The 22,898-nt window shown below is 39.5% G+C and overlaps 1 long non-coding RNA gene and 1 pseudogene across 5 annotated transcripts; one reads left to right on the top strand and one right to left on the bottom strand.

Moving 5' to 3' along the window:
- Positions 1-11,523: 11,523 nt before the first annotated feature.
- LOC104416698 lies at positions 11,524-12,985 on the top strand (annotated as a pseudogene).
- A 5,351-nt stretch (positions 12,986-18,336) lies between these two features.
- On the bottom strand, positions 18,337-22,898 carry LOC108954775. Of its 5 annotated transcripts, none has more exons than XR_005545238.1 (4): positions 22,445-22,898; positions 21,803-22,248; positions 20,867-21,138; positions 18,337-18,790 (listed from the first exon to the last, which is right to left on the bottom strand). It is a non-coding gene; the product is annotated as an uncharacterized LOC108954775 (long non-coding RNA). The 5 variants fall into 5 exon arrangements; XR_005545241.1 differs by having other exon boundaries at positions 21,803-22,042; positions 22,454-22,898; XR_005545240.1 differs by lacking the exon at positions 21,803-22,248.

Here is a 22,898-nt window from a genome sequence, read left to right as displayed (position 1 = left end):
GGATCCGGCGAGGGCCGCGAGCCCTCGCCGGGATCTGGGCGAGGCTCGCGGCCCGCTCGCCGACTCAGGCGGCGAGGGCTCGCGAGCCCGCCGCCGGATCCGGGCGAGGGCCGCGAGCCCTCGCCGCTAGATCTGGGGGCGCGCGGCCCTCGCCTGCATCCGGCGAGGGTCGGCGGCCCGCCCGGCCGGCCAAGGCCGCCGCCGCCGGGCGCGGATTGGGCGAGGGCTCGCGAGCCCTCGCCGCCGGCCGGCCGGGTCGCCGCCCGGCCGGGCCCGCGACCCGGCCGACCCTCCCCCCGTCGCCGGCTCTTCCCTACGGCGGCGGGCGGCGGCGGCGGCGGGCGAGGGCGATCCCCGGCCGCCTCCCCATTCCCTTTTTTTTTTTTTTTTTTTTTTAATTTTTTTAATTTTTAAAAATATTTTTAAAGGTTTTTAAAGTTTTTAAAATATTTTAAATAAATTTAATTTTAAAATTATTATTTTTAAATATTTTAACTAAATTTAACTTTAAAATTAATTTAATTAATTTTTTAATTTTCTTTTTTGCCATGTCGGCCCAAAACGACGCCGTTTTGGCCACGTCAGCGTGCAAAACGGCGTCGTTTTGGACGCACTTCACCGGAAATACGCCACGTTGGCGTTTTGGCCGGATTTTGGCCGGAGTGGCACTCAAGTGATCCGATTTTTTTCGAATTTGGCACTTAAGTGTACCTTTCGTAAGTTATGGCACTTAAGTGTCCCTTTGGCCAAAGTTATGGCACTTGAAGCGTTCTTTTGCCTGGGATGTTGTGAAGCTATAGCATCTTTCGGATTGTGATTTGAGCTTGCGGTTTGTTCGGAACGGAATTTTTAAGTTGGAGACGCAATATGGTACTGTAGCGAACAGTGGCTTCGAGTCTCTTTTTTGTTATTTTCGGTACTGTTTTGGGGCGGCTGAGTTGGAGTTGTTGTTGTACGTTAAGAGAGCTTTCTAAAGACTATAAGACGGCTTGAATCGAAATTTTGTGGAGGAAGTTATGGCGTGATGAAGTTGGCGCATGGGCCGCGCCTGGCTGAAAATGATGGGTTTATGCTAAATTGTAAACTTTTGGGACGCGTAGGTGTCGTTTATCAACTAATAGGCCTAGTATAGACGAGTCATTATAAGAATATCATTTTTTACTCGGCTTTTTGATATTTTTCCGTTAATTGTTAGGAATCCGAATGCGTCGGTTCGTGTGAGCGTCGTAGTTGATTTTTTGGCTTTCCCCAGGTGAGTGACACTATTTCTTCTTTGTATTTTAAACTCATATTTTGAAAAACGTGATGGATTATATAATCCATGAGTTGATAAAAAAGCATATCTTGTTGCATAAAACAGGATCGAGTTATTATCGCCATTTTTCTTGTTTGAAAAGAGTTATATTTCGATTTCGGTTGGGATGGTTGCTTGAAAATAGTTTGTGAAATTCTTTATGCAAGAATCGAATAATGCTTTGATATTTATTTATCAAATTTTGAGTTGTGACATGACTTCCTTTCTGATGTTGGAATTACTGGATGTTGTGATTAGTGGTTGGTGCTCAATGTCTCTGTGGACCCTGAGGGGTGTGGGTATGCGCATACTATTCTAGGATATCCTTGTGGGCCGAGCCACCGGCTAATAATATGTGGAGACCTTGCCAAGGGGGGAATCTTGGTCGTTTTGTCACAGGCGTTACGCGTGACCATGGTTAGACATTTGAGCATGAATTGATCAATGGAGTGGACCATTGACATGTGATTTGAGTTTGGTCGATGGAATGGACCATCAATGTGAGTTGATGAGATTAATCAATGGAATAGACCATTGATGTATGTTTTACGAGATTGACTAATGGACTCGACCATTGGTGCTTTCGATATTTGAATTATGATTTGGTATTATGATAAAGTGAGTTATGTTTTTTTTTTTTGGTAAAGATAAAGTGAGTTATGTTTGTGTTTTAAAATGTGCATAGTGATTTCTCGATCCATTTAGAAAAAATGTGTTACTCATTGAGCCGTGGTAGCTCACTCCTCTCATCTACTTGTTTTTCAGGTTCTTCAGCGAGTCACGAATAGGCGTGAGCGTTCGTTCGGGGAGGACTTTTTTGGTGGAAATTTTGGGTATGGCTTATGCATAGTTCATAAGTTTATAAGTTAGTCTTTGTAAAAGGTTTATATTTTGATGTCTGTGGATTATAAATATACTCTGATATTGTAACCAATTGCCCCGTTTTGTCAAATATATATATGTGGATATCGGGATGAAATTTTGGTTACGTTGAGGCTGCGTCCTTTGGAAAAAGGACGGCCGTGTCATGCCCTTCTTATTGTGAATCGGGGTGTGACAGAAACAAGAGATTGAAGGGCAAATTTGAATCTTTTAACAAAAAGAGTGATGGTCTTGAAAAAGAAAACATGGCTTTGAAGCATGGCAAAAATGAGACTAAAAAAATGTCAAGAAGTTGCAAAAGGAATTGGAGTATTTGAAAAAGAAAACGGATGAATTGAATGCCAAATTTACAAAACTTTATACTGAGGGTACTAACAGTTTGAAAACAATGTTTGAAAGACAACAATTTCCTCATTGTAGAATGTTCTTAGACACCAACCTTTTCAAAATAGGAGAAGTGTTCATGCCGTTTTTGTGAGAGCTTCTCACGTATGGCTCGCCGGTAACTTTTGTGGTAAATATGGACATTGTACGCAATTAGTACTTGGGAAACGGTGTTGTTAGAAGAGTATAAAGGGTATGGGGTACCTAAAGTTACATTGTCTACTAACTCTCAACGACCCAATGTGGGTTGCATACCAAGAAAAAATCCTTAAATGTGCTCTTATAGATATGACTGTGTCTTGGTACCAATTCTAATATGCACAAATTGTACCTTGATAGTGGTTGCTCAAGAAAAATGACCGAAAATGCAAGTTTGTTTAAATCTTTGAAGAAATGGATGGAGGAGGTGTGAATTATGTTGACAACTCAAGAGGAAGAGTCATCATCGGTATTGGTTATGTTGATAAAGAAGAAACTCTTATTAAAATGTTTTACTTGTTGAATGTTTGATACATAAGTTGCGCAGTATTGGTCAATTATGTGATAAAGGCTTCCGAGTAACTATTTAATCATCTACTAGCTCTATTACTGATACTCCTAACGGCATTCTCAGGTTATTGCAAGAAGGCATGAAAATGTGTATGTGATTTAGCCAGAGTGCTTAAACTCAAATGATCGAAAATCAGCACATATTAGTATGGATAATATCTCAAAGCTTCCTAGGTTTAGTTTAGTTCATGGCTTACCTTTTTCAAAAGATCAAGTCTATGATGTTTGTGTTCAAGCAAAATAAACAAAAGTATCATTTGAATCTAAGGAGCGTGTTAGCACCTTTAGACTTTCGGAATTGCTTCATATGGATAGGTTTGGTCCGTCAAAATCTTCGAGACTTGGTGGTAAAAAGTATGGAATGGCCCTAACTCGTAATTTTTATAACTTTTAATGTTGGGATTCCTAGAGTTCTAACCGATTGCCAATTTGGTGGAGAATCTACACTAGAAAGTTTGGACATCAAGAAGAGATTAGAAGTTTGGATAAGAAGAATGTCCGGGATGGCCAACCGTAACGCAAGAGGTATCGCCACCATTGTCATATTAGGCTAGCTGAGGACGAAAAATGAAGATGAGGCTTCCACTACCGAGCTTACTTCGCTTTTGGTGGGAAGATACACGCGGTCTGCAATGAGACGCAACAAGGATTTGCAAGAAATACAAGAGGAACTTCGATTGTTCAACCCGTTTGCTGAAATTTTCCTCCAAAATTCATCTCTTTTCCCAATATCATCCTCCTCCTCCGCCACCACCTTATTAGACACGTCTCATCGTATTTTTTCAAGATCATTTGGGCTTGTTTCCTGTTTGAAGATGTGCTCAAAATTCTTTTCCGTGTGAGCTTATTTTAACACTTGACCTTGAGTACATTGGATTGTTGAAATCATTTGATCTACTCATTTGCCACTTAAGCCTATTTTGATGTTATGACAAAAATGGGATATTTAATTTGATTAATGAGCATGCTCAGAGGAGGAGCTTATGATTTAAATTGCATCAAGGACTTAAATTTCTCAAGAAAGCCTTTTTACTTTTATTTTCCTCGTTAAAATGTTTAAGGGGACTTTTTTCATTGGGAGATTCTGTTTGATTAAGACTTTAGACATCATTAAAAAAAAAACAAAGAGAATACTTTTACCCTAATATAGTTTTGATGATTACAACACTCACTCAAATATGTTATGATTATTTGAAATTATATTCGTTGTATTTGAGTATTTTTTGAATAATTTTAAAGGGCTAAAAGAGACCGTCCCTACTTTGAAAAATGGGGCTGAGTACCCAAATCGGCCGGATGCCTAGCCAAGTTACCCCGCACTCCATACTCCTAGGCTACATTTGGTCGTCCGGATTTCTAATCGGGATAGGACTGGATAGGATAGGATATGAAATCCTTGAATTTTTTTATATCTTGTCCATTGTTTGATAAATTCCAATATTAAAGTCGGATATATTCACATCATATCATGTGTTTTTTTTTTTATATATAAACGGCATATCATTATAAATGAACCTAAATGTTCATAAATGAAGATGGTGAAAATCTCTCGTAACATTATTCCTTAATTTATTTTTATTTTATTTGTCCTCTTTTTATATTATTTTCTTTATTATTTCTTTTTTCCCCTTTCATCATTCTTTAATAAAATTTTATCAAATAGTAAACTATACTAACATACCTAAATATAAAAATACCTAAAATATATAATAAATATAAATATTTAATTTATAGATTGAATGTTTATTATAAGATAGAATTAAAGTTGAATATATAAATTAAGATAGGATTAATTAAAAATAAATTTGTATTTTTTTATTTTTTTATTTCTTAAATTAGAATTCAAATATTATTTATATTGAAATATAATTTCAATTTTATTAATTTAATAAGTTTGTTATTCGAGAAAATAACTTTCCTATTATAGACATTATAAATTTTATCCACATTTATCCTACCTCCCCCATGGGATAATTTTATCCTATATATATCTCATTTATATCCGACTTTATCATGTCATGAGCAAGTACCAAACGTAGGATAGAATAAATCATATTCTATCTCGAATTTTATTCCGATTACCAAACGTAGCCCTATAGTTTTGAATATGGATTTGTCTACCCAATCCAACAAGTGTCTAGGCCATTTTTAGCCTGACAGTTGGACTCCCAAAAGTTTCGATGGAAGAATTTCTGGTCATTTGATGTGTAAATAATAACCACTTTGGTTCCTTTTTTATTCCCCTAAAAATGGGTAGTTCATCGTCTTTAGTAATTGTGTACGCTACCAATACTTGCAATATCCCTCTATACACTTTGCAGTCAAATTCGTAAGAGATGAATGTTGTGTTTCTTTAGAAAAGAATGAAAAGAGTGCGCCCTATATACAAAGGAGTATTGGCTCCATGGTTAATCAACTTTTGTATAAAGCTTAAGTGTAGTAGATTGGGCCTAGCTTTCAAATGGTCTTGGAGAGTGGCGTACGCATTGGTTTGGGCCAAATCACAATATATCTTACCAAACTTATATTTGTGTGTAAAGTACTTTATATTGTTTTGCATATTCTACGCATTTTGGCCAAAAGTTAATACATCCCATCAATGATATTCTCATTTTCAACAACTTTTTGTTTTTCCAAATCATTAGTCTCGTCAAAAAAAAATTCATCAAATGAATCACGCGACTTATCTATTGAGCCATTTTTAAGGCATTGAGCATACATTTTCTGATCTTTCACATACCCGATTATGATATTCTCATAGCTGGGATAGGGGTGAAAAAATAATATTCGAGAAATATGATATGAGGCAGAAAGACGCTGACCCAAATCGAAGTGCGCCAAGATGGTCGAAATTCAAATAGTTGGAGACGATCAAGAGCTCCAGCCTCTTTAATGTTCTACAAAAGAAGATGCCCGATGTCTGTCCACTTTGCTTGTAGTTCTCCTAATCTGTGGACAACAAGTATTGACGCCAACGTTGGCCCGTAAACCCTTTCTCGATCCATGATGTTTTGACTCGATTCCCTCCACATTATTTAAACTACTCACCAACTTACTTGCAAAAACTTCTTGCATTGCATGTTTTCCACTTGTCATCATTTGAAACCAATTTTATTTTTAATATTTTATTTTTCAACTCCATTTGTTTCCAAAAAAAAAAATTGAATAATTTAAATAATATTTTCTTAAAAATAATCACTTGTATCGTTATAAAAATAAATGAGTGAAAAATATTTTTTATCCTTTAAAAAATATCTAGACATAGATTTTATTGATAGTGACAATTTTAAGTAACACAATCGAGCATTTTTAGTAAAAGATTTTCTAAATCAATCATTTTCCGTGAAACGGACGGAATTTTCATGTATGTTGCTTCTCTACTGGGTTGAACTTTTTCTGTAAGCTATAACTCAGCTTCATTATTCCACATTACAAGGTCATAACATGTAAGATGGGTACCAGCACAATTATATTCTTCATATTCGATCTTTCTTTCAAAATAGTATACTTGATATAGGAAATGTAAGAAATATAAAAGCAATAATTCTAAGGTTATAAATCCATTATCAGCAATCCCTCAAAGAATTTTATTTTTCTTTCCTAATAATTATAGATGTCACTAGAGTTTGCGCTAAATCGCCACGTATATTCAATTGATATAAATCGTCAACTCCAGCTTCAGTATTTTGTAGCCCTATCATGCTTTCCTCTGCACTGGTTGGGCCACTTTCCTCCTGATCCGTTCGATTTGGGCCATTTTCCCAAAGTGCAACACCCTCCATAGCTCTTGATACAAGACTGTTTTTCAAGGACTAAGGCTGGTTCTCGTGGCTTCTGTTGAACTCTCTTCCTTTGAATTTGTCTGATACCTGAACATGACAAACCTCGAAGAGCAAACGTTACTGACCAACCTCATAGAGGAAAACAGGATTGAGTTGAGTCGCTGGTTACTTGGAATCACAGCCTTTAGGTTGTCCTCTAATTGTTCCCACATTATTTAGAATCCCTACTTTGTCAAGACTTCTCCCATTACTCTAAGTCTATAAGCTGAAAATGATTTAAATCATCTTCAAAATCGACTTTTTCATGGCGATCTTGATTTGGAATATGCAAGCCACATACAATTAGAATTCGCTTGATCATATGGTGTCTATGGAGCAATGCCTCTCCCCTTCTAGGCATCAATGTGTGGTAGGATATGGATCATGGCAACCTCTTTTCCTCCTTCAGGTTGAAATACAGAAAGCTTATCCTAGGAACTTGTCATCCAAGCGATGTGAAGTCATAAGCAACCCCTTTGGCATTTCTCCTTCAGGAAAAAATACAGGGCCTTTTCCTCAGCAACAATCTTCCCGCAACGTTGTAATAAGTGCCGGTGCCGATGAAACTACACGTCTGACATACGAACAAAAATATGATTGAACGTTATGTGAACTACTTATGTGCACAAAATATATTTTCTTGTATTATGTTTTGGCAAAAAAGAAAAAAACATTAAAGAACAACCTCGGAGCCAAAGTCATGTCCTTCTTGAGCTGTTAGATTCCCATTATGGGTGATGCTATGATGTCATTAGCTTAAACCAGATGAAATTCATGCCCTTTTTACTGGCTATTGCTGGATCATTGAAGAAATTATTATAGTTGTATAGTTGCTAAATACAAAAATATATTTAATTATCCAACATTTTAGAATAATTACCACTTGTGAATGTTACCAAATCTTACTATACTAGTAGGTATTTTATAATATTACAATAATTAGCCATAGCCACTAATTACTAATTCAATCAAAGTTACGACTTTTGTAAATTAATAATTACTAACTACTTGGAGAAATTATTAGTTATTGAAAGGTTTAAGCTTACTTTTGAACGTGGAAAGTAGATATTGACTCTTCAAATTTACTAAATCTCAATGGATTGAAAGTTTTTTTTCTCTAAAGAGAAATTAAAAATCAAACCAATAAATTACTAGCTATTGTGAAAGGTACATACTTGCTTTTTCTATATAAACTTTATCTTATTTTTTTTGGTAAAGGTAAGAAATATATTGACTAGAAACCAGAAAGCTATATAGAGCTATACAGCAAGAACTTGGACCAAAAAACTTGCACTCACAGAGATAGAAGTCAAAGCGAGTGGAAAGGGGCCAAGGTAAAAGGAAACAAGCCAAGCGGCGAAATGAGAGGGCCAAACAGCAGCCAAAGAGAACCAGCTAGCCTTCCCCGAAACCCAGAGAGGGAACAACAAAACAAAAGAGAAACCCAAAAGCCCGCTCTAGAACACGAAGGTAAGAAAGCGATGGTTGCCATAGTGAGTAGCGAAGACCTCCATTCCAAGCTTCCAATGCAACATCTAGGAATTCGAAAGAACCTCCAAACAATAAAGGTTAGAGGAGAAACCCCCTCCTCAAAAGCCGGATGTCCAAAGTAGAAGATTAGTCGGCTAAAATGGAAGGACTGAGCGCCCAGTTTTGTAGTAGTCTTCTATTTGCAGCAAAGGGAAGAACATGATGGAAGGATAAGGCTTTGTCCTTTAAAACTCTTTCAAGATGTCCTTTCATGGCTGAGAGGGAAGGAGGTCTACCTCGGAAAAGTATGTTATTCTGCTCCATCCATATGATATTGCAAGTAGCGGCAAACCCGAACCGAGCAAGAGAGGAGCAAAAAGAAGCACCGGATAAGTACGTTATCGCCCAAAGCAGATTATCCACCCAAGATTTATTCCGCCAAGCAAAATTAAATCTAGCAGCCCAAAAAATGATTAAGGCAGTAGGAATAGGGCAACCAAAAAATAAGTGGTCGACCAAATCAGGTCGAGAAGAGCAAAATTGCACTTTTTCGCATTATTATACATTTTCCCATTGAAGATTACTAATTACCAATTAGATGAAAATATACCACTTACTAATATTTTGGAAACTACTTATTCGGCTAAAAAAGTTACCATACTTGTAGAAAAACACTGCTTTCAAAGATAAAAGAGGAGAGCTAACCTTTTATGGGCCTGTGTATAATAGTCTTCCTGTGTTGGTTGAATCTTAAAAGGGCCATTTTTGCCGCATCTAACTAATCTTCTTCATGCCAAGTAGTCAAAAAGGATATTGTCTCTGACCACCGCTGATCCTACCATTTTTTTCGTTAGCAATAATCTTCCTCTGCTTGCGTGTATCTCTGTTTATTCTCCTCCTCTTCATCTTCAGATACCTTTTTTTTTTTTTCATTATTGTCGCACCTATCTCCCCGACTAGATTCTGACCGAGGAGAGAGCGATCCAATCTTTCTCTGGCCAGCACTAGCAAAAAGCATGCTCACTTACTTTTCCAATATAGAGATTTACTCTTATTGCGCAATGAAGTTACTAAGTGTAATTACTTTGTATATTGACACTTACTGTTTCAATATTATAAGTTACGATTGGAATGAGGAGTTTATCTTTACTGGGTTGTTAAAAGTTGCTCAATGTCCTGAAAAATTACAGATAAAATGAGATGTTACTTATTACTAATAGAAGTGCACATGCTTTTTCAATATAAGAAGTAACTAATAAGGATAAGAAAAGTTGCTATAATTACTTTTGGTATTCTAGTACCAACTAAATTAGATAAAAGCTTATTCACCAAGTAGAGAAGTTAGGTGACAATAATAGCAAATAATTGTGCACTTCCAGCTTTCATGATCATGATTATACAATCTCATATTTATCATTTCACATGAATCATAATTTGATGTGAAAAAATCTATTACTTAATGTAATTGTGTCATGCATGCCTCTTGAACTAACCATTGAGTCAATCAAGCATTCATTTGCTTAGGGTTTCACTCAGAATCGGGCCCTCAAATCCGGTTGTTGCTTTGCTTCTTCCACAAATCGAACTCAATTTGTGTTGAATTTTGGATAGATTGGGTCAAATGTCCAATGATGTGACTTGCTTTTTTATGACCTTGATGTCATCAAATCACATATACCACTCAAACCAACCATTGGGCCGAATGGGCCTAGAATTGATTCGATTTTTAGTCAAATTCGGGCCCTAAAATCAGGAGGTTGCATCACTTCTTCGACAAAATTTGAATTTATTAGCGTCGAGTCATGGACCGATGGGGTCAAATGTCCGGCAATGCCGAGCCACTGTTCTTAACGACCTCGATGCTCACACAGCGATCGGCAATGTCAAAACTCTTGCTGGGGAGCAATGTCAATAGTACAAAGATAGTAGTAGCCCGAAAAGGAGTGCAGTTGCGCTGTTGTCTGCAGACCTTTTCCCTTTCTTTTTCCATCTTCTCTTTCTTTAAATGGAATCGCATTCGGTTCTTTATAAGTACACTGTATGTATTTCTCGTACATTTACGGAAAAGTTTTTTTTTTTTTTGTCTAGATATTTCTTGTATATATAACCCAGGTACGTTTGCGAGAACGCTTTTATGGGGTGGTGAAATCATCGACGGCAAGAGATGGGGGCGACCACCGCTGACCGTGGGTCAACCGGGACCCTCCTCTCCGGGGGAAAGCCTAAAAGTATATGTACACTTATGAGATACACTTTTCATGTGCACATTTTTTTCATATTAATTACTAAATTTCATGCACGTTCTACATAAGTGAGCGATTATTTTATTCCTTGCACAATGTTATAATATATTAATAATTTTAAATTGGAGGATAGAATAATTACTAGATTTTTTTCCTCATTATTACCGCTATATGAATTCTTGTCAAGAAAGCAAACACCAAATGAACATTTTTGGTATATTTTTAGAAAAAGCAAACCACATTTTTTAATAACGTTTTTAAAAAATTAAGTTACTTGATTTAATAAAAGTCCATGCGCTCATAGATTGAAAATCAGTAAATGATTGATGTCATTATCTAAAAAAGAAAAATGGGTTAATATCATAAAAAATCATAAATCCCAAATTCCACCAAAAAATGTTTGATATATTTGTGATAAATTTTTTCTATTAATTTATATTAAATTAATATTAATATTATGAAAATCATAAATTAGTAAATATGTGACAAATTGAAGTAAAACCTTCAATTAGTACATTTCAATTGTCATGTGATATCCAACTTAACAATTTGACAATAATATTTAGTAAAAAATTGAACGGGCGTTAAATTTGTCATAAGTTTAATAATTTGAGATTTTTTTTTTTCCGGTGGCATTAAAGGAAAAAAGAGTCTTCTCAAACACCTAGCAAAAAATACTCCATAATACTGTCTTCCCAGCAGTGACGTTCCAAATTCAAAAAAAAGTCACTCACATGTTCCACCATATTCCCCACTTTCACGTGACCTTTTTCTTACTTCCCCATGATCCCAAACTCCCACTCCACTCCAAGCAAGCAATGACGCTCAGCACCGCCGCCCTCTCCCTCCTCCTCCTCCTCCTCCTCCTCCCCCGCCGCCCACCACCACCGCCGCCGCCGACCCGCCCCTCGACTCCCTCCTCCCCTCCGACGCCGTGGCGCTCCTCTCCTCCAAGTCCCGCGCCGACCTCGACAACCGCCTCCTCTTCGCCCTCAACGAGCGCTTCGACTTCTGCCAGTGGCGGGGCGTGAAGTGCGCCCAGGGCCGCGTCGTCCGCCTCGCCCTCCCCTCCTCCGGCCTCCGCGGCTCCCTCGCCGCCGCCACCCTCTCCCGCCTCGACCAGCTCCGCGTCCTCTCCCTCCGCAACAACTCCCTCTCCGGCCCCCTCCCGACCTCTCCCCCTCGCCAACCTCCGCTCCCTCTCCCTCGGCCTCAACTCCTTCTCCGGCCCCTTCCCCTCCTCCCTCCTCTCCCTCCGCCGCCTCCGCGTCCTCGACCTCGGCCATAACGCCTTCGCCGGCCCGATCCCCGCCCAGATCACCGCCCTCGACCGGCTCGACACCCTCCTCCTCGACGGGAACCGGTTCGGCGGGGCGCTGCCGCCCCTCAACCAGACCCTGCTCAAAGCTTTCAACGTCTCCGGCAACAACCTCACCGGCCCGATCCCCGCCACGCCGACCCTGTCCCGGTTCGACCCGTCGGCGTTCGCCGGGAACCCGGGGCTCTGCGGCGAGGTGATCAACAAGGCGTGCGCGTCGGGCGCCCCGTTCTTCGGGCCCACCTCCTCCGGTGGCAACAGGAGCAGCTCCGTGCCGGCTCCGCTGGCGCAGAGCGCGCAGTCTCAGAACGGCGTCGTCGTGTCGCCCGCGTCTTCATCGCCGAGGAAGCCCAAGAGAACCGGCGTGATCCTGGGTTTCGCGCTCGGGGTCATACTGCTGGTTTCGGCATTGCTGATCGTCTTCATCCTGTGCAAGGCCCGGAAACGCCAGACCCACACGAGACCGAAAGGGCCCGCGGAGCCCGACGAGCCCGTTGTGCAAGCTAGGGCCGTGAATTCTGCGGCTCCGAACTTGATGACGGAGCTGCGAGAGAAGTACAACAGCAAGATTCAAGAGGCTTAGCAGAGAGTTCAGAGGAGCGGGTGCTTGGTGTTCTGCGCAGGAGAGTCGCAACTGTACACGTTGGAGCAGCTCATGAGAGTGTCCGCCGAGTTGCTCGGCAGAGGCACGATCGGGATGACGTACAAGGCCGTGCTCAACAACCAGCTGATCGTGACCGTGAAGCGGCTCGATGCCGGTAAGACGGCGGGCACGAGCGAGGAGGTGTTCGAAGGGCACATGGACTCCGTGGGCTGGTCGAGGCACCCGAATTTGGTGCCCATGAGGGCTTTCTTTCAGGCCAAAGGGGAGAGGCTTGTGGTCTTCGATTATCAACCCAATGGCAGCCTCTATAATCTCATTCATGGTATGTACATTTTACTTATTTTGCCAATACCATTTTTGATCATTGATTCGATTCTTTTAGCATGTACGAGACAGTTTTGTTTTGTTCATTGAGCATCAATAAGTTTGGCTTCGTTTCTTTTGAGGTCTCTCTTTGATGGGTTTGTCAAATGAGAAAATATTTTCTCTTAGGCGTATCTCCTATTCCACGTCATCGGCAAAACACTCAATTAATTGATTGACACGTGGCAGATGGATCCCACTTGTCAATTAGTGCCTCCATTCTCTCTCACTGTTACTCTCCTCCCCTCCGTTACTGACCTGTGACTCGCTCTCTCTCTTCCTCTCTACTTTTCTTTTCTTTCCTCTGTGTCCGCCGTGGCTCGAGTTTCGAGCTCATAGCCGCTTTGGCCATGGAGCTCGACCTTGAACCTAGGGCTTGGGGTAGCTTTGGCAGCTCGAGTTTCAAGCTCGGCCTCAAGCTCATAGCAATGGCCACTTGAGCTTCGAGCTCGTGGCCATGGTGGCCCGAGCTTTAAACTCCTGTCCATAGCCGCTAGATTAGAGAGGGAGGAATGGAGGAACTTCTTGCTGAAGTCTTAGGGCGCATGATAAAATTTCTATTTCTCTATTTCTCTGTTCCTCGAAATAGATTTGGAACAGAAATCTGTTTGATAACGTAATTTGATTTTTTTATTTCTGGAATAGATTTCTATTCTAAAATATATTTGAAAAAGAAATCAAAAACTAAAATTTTTAACTTCTCAATTTCTGAAATAGAAATCAAGAAATCAATTTCTGGCCAAAAATCAATTTCTATTCTAGAAATTTTGTCATGCACACCCTTGTTGAGCGGGGATGGTGGAGCACAAATTCAAGTGCTATCGAGCTTGGCAAAGTCAATGGTAAATGCACAAGGTGACCAACCACGGCGTGATGTCTCCTGCAAAATCGCTACGAATCCCCTAAGATCAGCCGTCTTACTGCAAATGAAGCTCGACCAAGTCTCCACGCTCCTAAACCTCGAGACCTCCAAATCGCCTCCCCCTAATCGTCACCCCTCCTCAACCTGAAGTGGGCATGAGCCTTGCACTCAAGCTCGAGCCATGGCGGATGGAAGAGGAAGGGAAAAAAGAGACGTATGGAGAGGAAGACAGAGAGAGTGCCACGGTCGGTAACAACGAAGGGGAGGAGAGAGAGTGAGAGGGAAGGGCCACATATCGACTAAACAGTTGAGTGTTTTGTTGATGACGTGGAATATGACATGCCCCCAATATTAAGAATATTATGCATTTTTTGTTTCTCTGCTGTAAAGAAGGGGAGGGACATTTCTTGTTGACTTCTTGAGAAATGCTGGATATACGGAGTAGATTATCAAATTCAGTCCAGTAATAAGGTGCGCTCACTATTGTTGTCACCTTCAAAAACTCAAGCTCGAGCTTTGGTTTGGTAAGATCAACAACTCAATCACCATCAATAAATTGGAAAATATCTTATGAGTCTTCATCCAACAATGTGCGAAATGCAAGGGGGAAAAGAAGATTTAAAACACCTAGAAAGGTGATTGAAGGTACCTACATTGATAAAGAAAAGCACATTCATTTGGAATGTTTCCATAAGCGGTCGTATACTTGTTGTTCCATAAGCACATTATATGTGCAATAGGAGGAATTTCTTTGTTGTTCCATAAGCACATCATATGTGCAATAGAAGGAATTTCTCAAAGGTATAGTCCGCATGGCAAGTTTAAAATTTGCACTTAACTCATGATTGATGAAATTCAATTCTAGTGATTATTGGCATTTATCAATTCATCGGATGCTCACCTGGCCATGGCAAGCCTCGGCCTCATCAAATCTAGGGGAGGCTAAGCCTTGCCAGTGGCTAGGCAAGGCTCAACCTCATGACTCGGCCTAGCTAGGCTAGGGCAAGGCCGAGTCTTGTCGATGGCCAGGCGAAGCAGAGCATTGTCGAATCGCCTTGCCACCGATGAGGCCAAGGCTCATCGTGGTCAGGTGAGCCTCTAATGAGCTTGTCAGAGCTCACCCTAACCTGGCGAGGTCTAGCAATGGACAGTGACTAGCTGGGACTAGAAGGAAGAAAAGAATAAGAAGAAGAGGGAAGAAGAAAATAAAGAAAAGAAATAAAAAGTTAGGCTTGATTCTTGAAATTATTCTCAAGGATAATAAGTAACTGTTTTTACTTTTTGATTTTATTCCAAATCTATTTTCAAGAGCAAAAATTTTATCAAATGGTTTTTTATTCTTTTTTTTGTTATGGAGAACAAAAAAATAAAAGTAGTTATTTCAGAAATAATTGCCAAACAAGGCCACATCTTTTGAGCTTCAAATGAAAAATCTGAGCGTGTGATGGATTGGAGATCAAATAAAATAAGATTTTATATCTAAAAATTCTTATCAATAAGGGTGGAGCTACCTCTATAAATGGAGGGCCTGGGGACTTTGTGGGGGGTGGTCGCTTTCTACGGGAGACTTGAGAAAAGAAAAGGAGTTCGGCCGCATTAAAAGAGAGAGAAGAGAAAGGAAGTGCGTTCACAGAAAAAGTGAAGAGCTTGGACTCTCTCTCTCTCTCTCTCTCTCCCCCTGACATATTGATACAAAAAAGTCAAGAGAGGGAATAACATTTTGCACAAAAAGACAAAAAGGGGTCTAAAAGGGGAGCGTTGTGCTACGGTGAGAACGAGAGGGAGAAAACTCTGGTGCACTAGAAGACAAAATGAGGGACTCCCATATTTTATTATTATATTTTTTATTGCGGGGGTAAAAGGGTCATTGTGAAAGGTTTTGTTTCTTCCCCTCTCTAGCCTATTGTAGCCAGCCGCACGAAGGAGCAATCAAGCAGAAGTGTGGGTTTTCCATCTCAGCTCTCAGGAATAACCGCACGGCAAAGGTTCGGGTGGTTTTAGCCGCACAGTGACTTCCTAGAGAGCCGCGCCGTGAAGAAAGGAAATCGAGAAGCCGTGCAAAGAGAGCTCCTATTCGTCGGCGGCAGAACAAACAACACTTTACGTCCAATTGAGTAGTTTTATTTATAAACACTTCGTATGAAAATACGTTAGCAATTATAAATTATAATCCTCTTCTTATAATGAATTATTTTTTTTTACTCTCCCTAATAAAGGTACTAATATTTGGATCGAGCTAGGTAAATTTTTTTTTATGTCCTTTATTATTCTTTGTCTATTTCTTTCATGATTTTGTATTAACTTGAATTACAAAATCCTTATCGGCTTCCGTGTCAATATTACAACAACTTTCTTACCCAATTGAGACCATAGGCTCCTAGTTTGAAGAAAAAAAGGTACAAATTGTTTTTAATAGATTAGCTATGGTGTTTGTTTATGGTTAGACAAATAAGCAAACTATTGTGTCATTTTCTTAGTTAGAAAAATAACCGGTCATAATCTTTATTGTACCAATATCACTAATTAATTGTCTTAATAAAATTTTTGTTTTTTGTTATTTTAGCAAAAACAAGAAGAACTCATGTCAACACCAGAAGTGTAGAATGGTGTCACGCTGTATAGAATGGTGTCACGCTATCTGACAATAAAGAATGTTAAAGAGAAGCTGCTGTAGATGAGCCAAAATGAAATCAAATTGACAAAGATATTGTAATAAAATCGAGGCAAGGAATGGTACTCGATTCCGTAGAGGAACTCTTAAGGGTACTGCAAAAGATAGGCTAAACAAGTGGGACTTGGTGTCCCAAGGAGGAGCTCGCAAAATGGAGATGATGGTAAGATCTAATACTTGACTTTTGCATGTTCTCATCGTGGAAAGAGTATGTGTAGATTGGCTAATGTTGTTAAGCCAAGGCCTGTGTCAGGAGCAATGTGAAAGCAAAGATTAGTGCTTGTTTTATGTCCAGATGGAAAGTACAGAATGCCATCTTCCCAACTTGACCACAACCGTAACTTGAATCTTAGGAAAGGTCGTGATCAAAATGCTCCAAGAAGTTACATGCTCATGTGAAAAGAAGGTTTGAATTGAAATGACAGAGCTGCTATAAGAATCAGACAGGAATTTCTTTTATCGCCTGTTGTTGAGGCAGGAGGCTATGCAAATCTTAAATTTGGTGAGAGAGAACGTCAAAATTTCATTGAAAATGCAAGAAAGCTCAGACTTGGAACTAGAGATGGCGAAGTCATTCATAACTATTTTGTTGGATGCAAAGTAGAAATGACAGTTTTTTTCTAGGGATGGGTTTGGATGACAGTTCCAAGACATTCAGCATCACACGGAGTGTCAACACCAATCCTCCCAAAAATTTATACACAGAATTGTTAAACATGGAATATCCTTATACATCTACTTGGGCAATATAGAACAAATTCAAGGTCAATCTACTGTCGAATAAACTACTATATATTAGGAAAAAAAAAAAAAAAAAAAAAAGAAAAAGAAAACTAATTTCAAACTCAAGTATGGGACGGGCTCGGAGGGGGTCATTAAATGGAAGGAGGCTCTCTTTGAATCCACTAATGTGATGGGAACGCATTTGTATGATGGTGAATCCCCAATTTCAAACTCATTTATCTTCTGCTATCAAAAATAATTTTAACTGCCTAGGAGAGGAAGTGTCAAGACTTGACTAGCTTAACACCAACACCAATCGACCGAGTCGACCTAACCTATGACATCGATTTCTGCCTTGCTTTTGTTAGGTATAAATAAATGGAAGCTATATTAAAGTATGGAAGTTCTATTCTCATTTCTGACTGTGCTTCAAGTGGGAAAGAGAACTTGAAATGAAAAAGCTATGCTCTAAAGTCAAGTCCAACGCAGCCTTTCAGAAATTTTTGCATTCCATCCATAAGATATATTGATCGAATAAAAAGATCTGAATTCAACGGCACCAATATGTAAAATTATCCAGCGAATAGTAAAGTTACATGGTAAAGTCTAATATGAATTGAAGAGTAAACATCGAAACTTGGCATTCTTCACTCTACACAATAAGAGTATATGCTTTATGCGTGTCCATCATAAATTTCATCACTACCAAAGCCATTATTGACTAGAAAATACTAAACTTGATCAGAAATTTTTGGCCCGTTTAAAACTCCTCTTCCTAGATTATGCTGTTCACTTCATGCTAGATAATGGCTATACTTTGTAATTATCCATAACTCTCTCCCTCTTCTGTTTCGATAGGAATGAATATGATTGGATCCATGGCATTGTTGAAGAGAGAAAATTATAGGAGAGATTAGATGTAAACTACAATGAAGATCCTCATAGTTACAGTTAGATAAGACAGAATAGCTATTTCACTAGAGAGATTGGTGTGCGACATTGCTGCTTCAGCTAAAGGGTCAAGAATAGAAGTTTTCAATGTAGAATATTTTAGTTGCTTAAAATTGTTGTTAGAAACTTGAGAATTAGCACAGACAAGGGAGGACACTTCACAGCGAAAACTATATAAAGTAAATTGTTGGTTAAAGAAAGTGGCAGTGAATGGAGTTTTGTGATAATGTGACTCAACCATAGAATATCCTCTTACATAAGTATAGCCATACTCTGTCACAGAAACAGACACGAAGGCAAGAAAATGGCACATAGAAGGGTAATTGCTTGGATGCACAGCGAAATACCATTCTGAAAATAGGAAGGAATTTGAATTTATTTTTGAGCGTATGAAGGTATACACCATGAATTTGCTAAAAACCAGAGAAATTTTAACCAATTGATGCCTGTGGCATAAAACATATGGAGCTGCTTGCTTGCTTGTTCAAACTTCCACAAAGACGTAACGCCCAAAAGCTCTGCAGAAGAGTAAAATTAACACCAGCCAGCTTAATTTGGTTAAAGGCAGAAACAGAGCTACATCTGAGAACTTTGAAAAGCTAACCTTCACATCAAATTGTATTGCTACTACAATCTTGTGTGATAAGCATTCCAACTAGCATAAAAGGGGCAAACTTAAAGAGATATTAATATACACATAAACATGAAAGAGAGCAAAGAGCCAGAACTTCAGTCTCTTTGTGTATTGACACTGATACTTCGTATTGTGATGCAATAAGCAATATGGAAAAAAAAAAATAGGATCCACAGGAGTGAAGCACAAAAAAGCAATACAAATCTAGCAAATTTTAGAGCACAAGATCATAGTGACTCAAACAATACTTACATTGAGGCCAAAAAACAAGATCTACATAACTTCTTTCAATATCCATTTATATTTCAGCATTTGGATAACTCCCAATTGCCTAAAGCTAAATTTGGCTGCAAAATTTCGAATTTGCGGCTTCTAAATAATAGAAATGCCACATGTATAATTTTGGACATTTGCAAATCTGTCCCTTACAGTTCAATTTCAAAATTTAGAATTAGCACTAGCCAAATCAACAAATATCCCATCCATCCATCTTTTGTCACAAACCTAGATGAAGTTGCTTCATGTGACAGCCAATGTAATCGTCACATATCCATAGAAACACATCAGAAAATGGACAAGAGGGTCATAATGATCTCACCAGGAAACAGCACAACTACTAAATGCAATTTAAAGGTGGACCTTTCTACCATGAATCAGGAATATCTCCAATAACCGAGATTATCTGTAACAACTTGAGGTGCTTCCCAAGGGCAATTCATGTTGGTATAGAACCCTTACATCATTCTCCGCTTGCATGCATATAAGGCGAAACCTACACCTTCTTAGTGTTGCTTTTGATACCTCGAATGAAACATCAAAGAGACTCCACTCAATCTCTAGCATCTCATCCAGCTCATCAAATGAACAGCATGTAATATAGTTAAACCGTAAGTGATGAAACTATAATGAAGAGAATGTTCTTGTATCATTATTACTATGAACATGATTCACCAATACCTGAACCTCACACGAAATGCTAGCCCCAATTCCTTCCTCCAATCACAAGGCAACACATAAATCTAATCCAAGGATACTCCCATGCAAATCTTGGGATACCAAGAAAGAGACAGAACATTCTTAAGACTTTAGATAAACCAACATGCTATCTCTCTTCCAGGAAGTATAGTATCCGTGCAGTGAACCATCTCACGAACATCTTGCTATAGCAAATCTATTAAATCAGAATCCCACCAGCTCATGCATACATGTAATATTAGCCAGGTTAATGCCTTCGCGAACCAATCCATGACATGAATATAAGTGAACATACACTGACATGGAGTATTGAATGCACTGAATAGGCAACTTTGGAAATCTGGACAGTTCATTGCAGCCATTTGCTTCTAGGCTGCAAATGTTTTGGTGGGAGCTCTAGGATCTCCTATAGCTGCTTGCAATCATCTAATTTTTTGAGAACCATCAACTCCTCAAACTTGCAAATGCATGCAGGAAGTCTTACAAAGTTATTTCCTAAGAGATGCAAAATATTTACGGAAGAGAAGCAGGTGAGACTCTGAAGGAATTCTGCCTTTGACAGATTGCACCCATAAGGAGACCAGATTTGGAAATCCAAGTCTACCATTAGGGAGATTGGATTTCTCACTGCTCTTTGGAAACAAGCCAAATAATGAACAACCATCAAGAGAAAGGTGCTCTAGACATTGCATCTTGTAAATGCTAATAGGAGGACTGATAAGACTTTTGCATGAAATCAAAAGCAAAAACTTAATAGAGATTAGGTTTTCAATTAATGCAGGAAGTTATTTTATAGAGGTCTGAGATAAATAAAGTTTTGTTAAGCTCTCCATATCCTTAATATCAGGAAACTCATCAGCTAAGAGCAGCCAATTACATCGACTGTTTATTCAGCTTCAGTTTGCTTGAAAGCTCCTTGAGTTTCAAGCACCTACTTAAGTTCAATGTCTCCAAATTTGGCACCTCTGAGAAGTTTCGAACTTTAATCAACGACTTACAGCAGTTGAAATTCAGGAACTTCAAATTTCTATACAGCAGCAGCAAATTAAAAATAACATGCTTTTATCAAATTAAACAAAGAGAATGCTCGTGTCATAATTACTATGAGCATGTAAGACATACCTTTAAGTTGTCTCCTAATTATTTAATCCAGCTGTTATGCACATCGAACCAAACAAGTATCTTTGGACCAGAACTAAACTTCAGAGTTGATAAAGGATATTCCATTCAAGCCACCTTAAGTCGTTGGGAAGACATATGGGACCTCCACTGACCTGTGCATTCAGAACTAGGAGCACTATGAGTCTCCTCATATGTGTGAAAGCACTGGGATTGATGTCTAGCTCTTCCTGTGTTGGCAAGTCCAGCACTACGCCTTTAACAACATTGGTTATCTATCAAGGAAAAGAAAATAATCATCATTACCCAACCCGAATTAGGTAATAGTGTGTAAATTAAAGAAGATAAGATTATCAATGGTTTCATGAGAAACACTCTCTGTATCCTCCGACAACACTTCAGAAACATCATCGTAGCACCATAATCTACTCTATTTGCCAGGGTCATCTGGACACCCTTGTTTCACAATATCCTACATCAGCTGAATCAAGTCATGCTTTTGCATTGTTCTCTGATTCTCAACGGTTGGTAAAGATCTATCTATTAAACTTTGAATCCAAATTAATGTCTTTAAACCACAACTATCAAGAACTCTGGTTACATAATCACTATTCCTCCCCTTAAAGAAGCAAGCAATCTCAAGAAAAATGTCCTTGTTATTGTCCTCCAATGCATCAAAACTTATCTTCAGAACACTGTCTGTATCTTTATTAGGAATTTCAGCAAGTTAACCCAACATAGTGTCCCATTCCCTTTTGCTCCTACCACAAAAAAATGGACCCGACAACACAATTGCTAAAGGAAGGCCATTAGCATAGCCCAGAATATTATCTATGGTATCTCCTTGCTTATTCTTTTTTTTTTCCTTCAATCTTGGAAAAGCATATGAACTAAAACTTTCAAAAGCTTCACCTTGATCAATGCTTTAACTTCATATACCTGATCTATCCCGTGAGAAGTCTATACATGTTTATCTCTTGTCATAATAATGATCATGCTCCCTTTTCCAAACCATTCACATTCTCTGGCTAATACATTCAACTGGTCCCCATGATCCACATCATCAGGCACAAGCAGAATCTTCTTGCAGCAAAGTCCATCTCGTATCAGGTTAAAGCCTCCATCCACACTGAAGACCACTAAATTTTCTTTCCACAGTATCTCGGATAAGAGTGTTTTCTGCAAATGAACCAGGTCACCAGGTTTAATGGAAGTTTCTCTAACATTTGCAAGAAAGCCACACCCACCAAACTGACTAGTGATACTGTTATAGACAGCTTTAGCGATAGTGCTCTTCCCTATACCTCCCGCTCCCCATATTCCTATCATCTGAACCTCATCCAAGCCTGTACTTAACAACGATCTTACATTCTCTACCCAGCAACCTACACCAAAACAAAGTAGCAAAGGGAGTGGAAATAAATGGCAATATACGATCCCTTGTACTAAATAAAAACCGACACGAAGAAAACAATCAATCTGTAACATTCCGAAACATGACTCTTAACGCACTAATCGATCCCATCAAGTATCAACAGATTAGTGAATTCAATATTCTTTTATAGGGTCGAACAGGAATACCGTGATTACCCATGGTCATAATAATGCCAATCGCACAAATCGGTGACTGGCCAATGCCTTGCCATAACCCTCTCTCTCTCTGCCATCGAATCTCCCCCGGCTCCACTCCGTAGAACAGGGGCAACACCAGCTGTCCCCTTGAGCCTCTTCCACTCCATCACCTTCCTTCACCGAGCTCACTCAATCACCACCGAGACGAAGCGTGGTCCTCAGACAAGATGAGCACGGCGATCCGCGACTCCTCGACGGCCTTCGTGACCGCCCGGCGGGATCTCGCGCCTCGAGCCCTCGCCGTTGATGCAGACGTCGATGCCGCCGTGAAGGGAGGAAGCCGGGCGGACATCCTCGCCTCTGAAGCGGAGGAAGACGTCGAACCGCCATCTTGCTTTGGAAGAAGAAGGAGACGACGACAAGGACGTCGGAAGATAGAACGTGATGCTTTTTCCTCTTCAAT

The sequence above is a fragment of the Eucalyptus grandis genome, chromosome 8, assembly GCF_016545825.1.
Source record: "Eucalyptus grandis isolate ANBG69807.140 chromosome 8, ASM1654582v1, whole genome shotgun sequence".
Taxonomy (NCBI): Eukaryota; Viridiplantae; Streptophyta; class Magnoliopsida; order Myrtales; family Myrtaceae; genus Eucalyptus; species Eucalyptus grandis.
The sequence above is the reverse complement of the archived record's forward strand: the minus strand, read 5'-3'. Positions and strand labels throughout refer to the sequence as shown.